The following is a 6,186-nucleotide window of genomic DNA, read 5'->3' on the forward strand; positions in this document are numbered from 1 at the left end:
TTTAAAAAAGAAAAATTTGAAGCAGATATTCCTAGATACCTTCCTAATGTATGTTTAATATTGATAGTGGATACACAAGTATTGATTATATTATTTTCTATACGTTGCTGTACAGCTATTATGCTAGCACCTAACACGTATTCAACACTCACCGTATACTAGATGCTAGTCTATGCGCTTTACGTGTGTTCATTTAATTCTCACGTGACCCCATGTGGTAGATTACAGTTATCATTCTCATTTTATAGATCAAAATATAGATTATTTTATAAATAATTGCTTATTTAAAATGTTTCACAATTTAAATGTATTTTATGAAGTGATGAGTGGAATAGCCCCGTTATGGGGCTCTGGTGTAAGTATTTGTAAATGGTCTAAGGAGAGAAAAAGATGGACCCAAAGGATTCATGAGCATTATCCGTGGGAGAGAGGGGTCAGAAAGGCCTGATTGATGGCCTTTTCGAGTCCTTTGTTACCACGAAGTTACCAGGAACAGTACCGCTCTCCCAGCCTCTTCCTGCCCCCAGTCCTGCAGCTATGATCTGGGACTCGGGATGGAGTGAGAGAGAAGTGGCCCTCACTGGCTCACACCTTCCCCTGTGGAAGATCGTGAGCTGTCTTGGCCCTCAGCTGGGCTGCCCTGGGAGAAGGATGATGTGGGAAAGTCAAACTTCTCCTCTTACCCACGCAAGTGCATCCAAACTTATAGTTTTTGCTCCAAAGTTGTGCAGGACCTTCTCCTCTGGAAACCTGGACTTCACAAGGCTCCCTTGACTGTAGGTGATTGTCTAAGACAGCGTTTTTCAAGGGCTCCCACGGCTGAGAGGGGCTGGCGCTGGTTCATGGGCCCCAACAGGGTGCACACCTGGGACCAAGTTCTGCCTGCCCATCACCAGATGCATGCGTGGGCGAGGCTGTTCCTGGGTCCCTTGACATATGGTGCTGGATCCCACAGCTTCCACAGAGGCACCTTTGTCTGTGGATGGACCATGAATTGTTGTTGTGGAGTCGGGGGGGAAGAATGAGGGACATATTATTCAGCAATGATGTTGACATCACTCCCTGAAGACTGGGTTGTATTGCAAATCTCACAGCATTTTGGAAAGAGTCTATTGAGTGACATAGATTTATTTATTTTTTATTGGAGTATAATTGCTTTACAATGTTGTGTTAGTTTCTGCCGCACAGCGAAGTGAATCAGCCCTATGCATACACACATCCCCTCCCTCTTAGACCTCGCTCCCCGCCCCCCATCCCACCCCTCTAGGTCATCACAGAGCACCGAGCTGACCTCCCTGTGCTATACAGCAGGTTCCCACTAGCTATCTGTTTTACACACGGTAGTGTATTTATGACATGGATTTATTTAGATAAACCTTTAACTGTCCAAGTCCCATCTGTTAGGCTATAGGAGGAAAGTGCAAGGTCTCCAGGGGCTTGGTGGTGCCAGGAGGGTCCATCAGAGATGCTGCAGGAATGCTTGGCTTTGAAAGGGAATGAGAATCATAGTAGAGAGAAGCCGGAGTCATAACACAGATGTCTTAAGCATTAAGTTTGAAGTGAGGAAGGAACAGGAGAATCAATTGCTTTCTGTGATGAAAGTGGCCACTGGAGTCCAAGGGAGTGGATGGGGGTATCCCAAGGGTGAGCAGGGCATGCTGGCATTCGTGACTAGAGACCATGGGTCACGCTTTCTCTTCTACACACGAAAGCCACGTTCCCCAGTCCTCTCTCTCCTACAGGTCACCTAACAGGCAAGCTTCAAATTCCTGCGTGTTGCTTCTGCTTATAGACAGGGCATCTCAGCTGGTGACACTCCTCACGTGTTTCTGGGAGCAGGAGAAGGTGTCTCACATGTGTTTCTGAGAAGGTTCCCTCCTGGTAGGCACTTTACCAGGCGCTGTGTCTCCCACTGAGCTCTCCTTTCCCCTGCAGCCAGCACACCACAGCCCTCATGCAATGCGAGTTTGCGTGAGTTTCCATGGCCAAAGGGAGCTAGGAAGCACATCTCCAGCCTGCTTTATGCTCTGTGCAATAGAAACATCCGCACAGGATTGCTTTCGTGCCTTCACCACGTGAGGTGGTAAAACCTTCTAGGCAAAACATATTCACTATTTACATTTCCATGAAAGGCAAAATTCTAGACCACAGTCTGCTCATGGGTCTAACTTGCATGTTGGAATTGACATGAATCTTGGCTTTTAATCTTGTCTGTGTAGTTTTAAACCTTTATCTTGATTGTAGAGATAATACTACACATGCTATCATCCCAGGGATCTATCTCCCAAAGATACTCATAATATTGACTCAAGGGATGGCCTTCTGGATGTCTTTCTATGTATACTTGTGTTTGGTGCATATATATATCCATATAATAGGCTTATGCACTTATATTAATAATTAATGATAAATTAATTATAACTATAAATTAATAAGCGCATACATATTTTAACAAAACTGGATCAACTTATAATAGCTTTGAAACTTGTCCTTATTTGACATTATACTAGCGTCATCTTTTTAAATAAGAACATGAAAATCTGCTTTTTTTTTGAATGGCTACATCGTATTCTATGGTGTGGCTATATTTTAATTGATTTAACTATTCTCTCATGGATTACTGACTCTTAGCTTGTTCTCAAAATCTTTTTGCAATGAAATGGACGTTTGCAACTGCCATGAACAATCTTTATTTGAGACAGTAGTTTTTTAAGATAAACTATTCAAAATAGGATTTCTATGTAAAATGGTACATGCATTAATTTTTTTCTAGATTTGTTAAAATTGGTCCAAATCATGAAACTGTAATTTGGTTGTACCAAAATTAAACCCTCATCAACCATAGAATACCCATTTCACCTCTTTGTAACTAGCAGCTATTGGAGTTATTATTTCTAATTCAGTCATTACTCACAATTATTTATTGAGGACATACTGTATGCTGGACGTTATCCTACATGATGGAGACACAGCTGTAGATGCCAAATACAAAGCCCCAGGAGTCCTGGGCTCAGGAACCCCAGTTCTTGACCAGTTCCTGACTCGTTCCTCACCAGTAAACTGGTGAATATGTCAGATGGCAATTAGTGCTATGAGTGAAAGTAAAGCAGAGGAAAGGAGACAGGGTGTGTGGAGGATGGTCAGGACGATGCCGTTTCACATAGAGCGGCGAGGGAAGTTCTCCCTCCTATCATTATATTGGAGCAGACACCCTAAAGAAGAGAGGTGAAATCATACAAGGGTCTGGTGGAAGCATTCCAGGCAGAAAGAGAGCACGTGCAAAGGCCCTGGAAGCAGAAGGACGTGGGACTTCAAGGCACAGCAGGGGTGTACATCCAGTACTGCTCATGCTATCATCCCAAGAATAGGCTCAGCAAGGAGGGAAACGCAGCAGAAAGGAGGAAGCAAGGGAGAAGGAGCAGGGAGAGATGCCCGGAGTTAGGGCAGGGTTTCTACTGTGAGGGCGACAGGCAGTCACTGGGGGTGAGAGCAGAGGAGAGAAGACCAGTCTGTCTCCTGCGTAAGGGGCTTGGATGGTGAGTTTTATGGGTCCGTCTGTCCGGGCCACAGTGCCCAGGGATTTAATCAAATACTGTTGCGGTGTTGCTGTAAAGGTATGTGGTAGGTGGGGTTAACATCTACCATCAGTTGGCTTTAAGTAAAGGTGATCACCTTCCCTAATGCCGGTGGGCCTCACCCAATCAGTTGAAGGCCTTAAGGGCAAAAACTGAGGATTCCCTGTAAAAAAGTTCTGCCTCAAGATGGCAGCATCTACTCCCACCTGTTTCCAACCTGCTGGCCTGTCCTATAGATTTCAAGCTTGCCAGCCTCCACACGGCATAAGCCAATTCCTTTAAAGATTCATTTTAACATGTATATCCTACGGGTACCTTTCCCTGGAGAACCATGGCTGATACAGGCCCCAGGGCAGAAACCTTCTACACAGGGACCCCACGAGGAGAGTTTTCCAGGAATACAGGCAGGAGGTGATGCCGAGCCAACCAGGAAGCTTGGGAGCGGCGAGAAGTGGTCAGATGTGCTAGAAACTGGCGGTAGAGGAAAGCAGATTTGAAGGGGAAATGGCAGGATTTGCTGATGGTTTGGATCTAACGCTGGAGGGGGAGCAAGGAATCTAAGGCGACTTTAAGGCTTTTTGTCTGAGCAACAGACAGGAGCTGACTATGGGAAGCATGGGTTTTGGGGATATGGAGAGAGTGGAGTGGGAGGGAATTATGAGTTTTTAGTTAATTTAAGATTCTTACTTGAGCTTTTAAAAATAAATTTTATCTGGCCATTTAATGTCTTCTTATTAACAAGATCAAGCATCTTAAAATATGCATGTTAGCTATTCTTTTCCACCTTCTCTATATTTTTCACATGTGGTAGATACTCAATAACTATTTTTAATTGCTTATTGGCTACCCATTTGTGTCGTGCTCATTTGTTTTATGGGTTTTTCATCTGAATTCTGTGTGACTTGGCACATGGATCTTGTGTAGCATTCAGCAAGTACAAAGCATTGATTTCTGTTTGGAATAACAGCAATTGAGACAATTAGACTTCAGTTTTTAAGTAATCATGAATTTATTCACCTGTCAACTGTACACAGAGTGTATACTATTAGTACTACTTTATTTAATTAAAACAGCAAGAAAGTTGAAATTATTTTTCTAAGGCATGTGCCTGCTTGAGTGGGGTTCTGAAGTGTGTGGATGTGTATGTTTTCGTAAGGGATCAGGCTGGTTGTCCCACATGGTTGGTTGGAGCACAGCCAGCTCCATCTGAAATTTTTGGGGGCCAACTTGTAAATAGGTAACAGCATTCTGAAGGAGGAGGGGGCAACGTGCCAACTTCTCATGGTTCTCAGAGCTGATTAGAACCTCTCGAAAGCATCTGGAGAGCCCTTCTTTCAGGAAAATCACATTTTGTTCCCATTTCACAGATGAGAATACTGAGTCTCAGCTGTAGGTGGCTGGGGGCCCAGGCACCAAGATGGTCCATCTAGGTGAATCCACGTCCTTACCTGCTTGTAGAAATCAGGTCAGATGTATCACCGTGGAGGTCCACACTGTGCCTTTCGCAGACAACAGATCTCAGCTTGGGCCAGTGACTCGGAGACCTTTCCCTTTGTCCTGAGCCACAGGACACCTCCATAGCCCCCACTTCTTCCATGCAGCTTCATTTTCTGCTACTGACCTTCATTCCCACTTGGCAGGTAACAATTTAAAAAAATGATACAAATGAACTTATTTACAAAACAAAAGCAGACTTACAGATATTGAAAACAAACTTACAGTTACCAAAGAGGAAAAGTGTGGGGGGGATATATAAGGAGTTTGGGATTAACATATACACACTGCTATATATAAAATAGATAACCAACAAGGACCTACTGTAGAGCACAGGAAACTCTACTCAATATCTTGTAATAACCTATATGGGAAAATCATCTGAAAAAGAAGGATATATGTAAACATATGCCTAACTGAATCACTTTGTTGTACTCCTGAAACTGAAACAACATTGTAAATCAACTATAGGCCAATAAAATTAAAAAAACAAAAGAAAACAACCAAGACCGGAAGCCATCTGATCAGAGCCATCTTTATGTCCTGCTCTGTGATGACAAAATCATTCATTTTTGCATCCATCGTTACCACCTTCCTCGAATTTACCAAGTGTCATGATCACGCTACGAGCCCAGTGCCGGGCTCGCTGTTCTAAACAGAGGAAGGGGCTGTTATGATCCCAGCCCCGCAGATGAGGAAACCGAGGCACAGGAGGTGAAGGACTCGCCCAAGTTCCCAGAACCTTGCGGCCAAGCCGTGCCGTCTGGCTCCGGGGCCCTGCTCCCAAGTGCTCCTGTGTAGCCTCCGGAGTCCAAGCTCGTTCCATGTGGGAGACTTTTCTGCCCACATCCTCATCCTGTTCTTTCCTTCGCTGGCCCTTCAACTCAGCGGTGTCTTATTTCCGTATATTGTCAGATAGCCCTTTTCCATCAGTTCCTTCAATATCAGGGTAAAACTGTCTAAATCTCTCCTATTAAAAACAAAAAGAGGGGCTTCCCTGGTGGCGCAGTGGTTGGGAATCTGCCTGCCAATGCAAGGGACACGGGTTCGAGCCCTGGTCTGGGAAGATCCCACATGCCGGGGAGCAACTGGGCCCGTGAGCCACAACTACTGAGCC

The sequence above is a fragment of the Balaenoptera physalus genome (genome assembly GCF_965194825.1).
Source record: "Balaenoptera physalus genome assembly, chromosome: 9".
Lineage (NCBI taxonomy): Eukaryota > Metazoa > Chordata > Mammalia > Artiodactyla > Balaenopteridae > Balaenoptera > Balaenoptera physalus.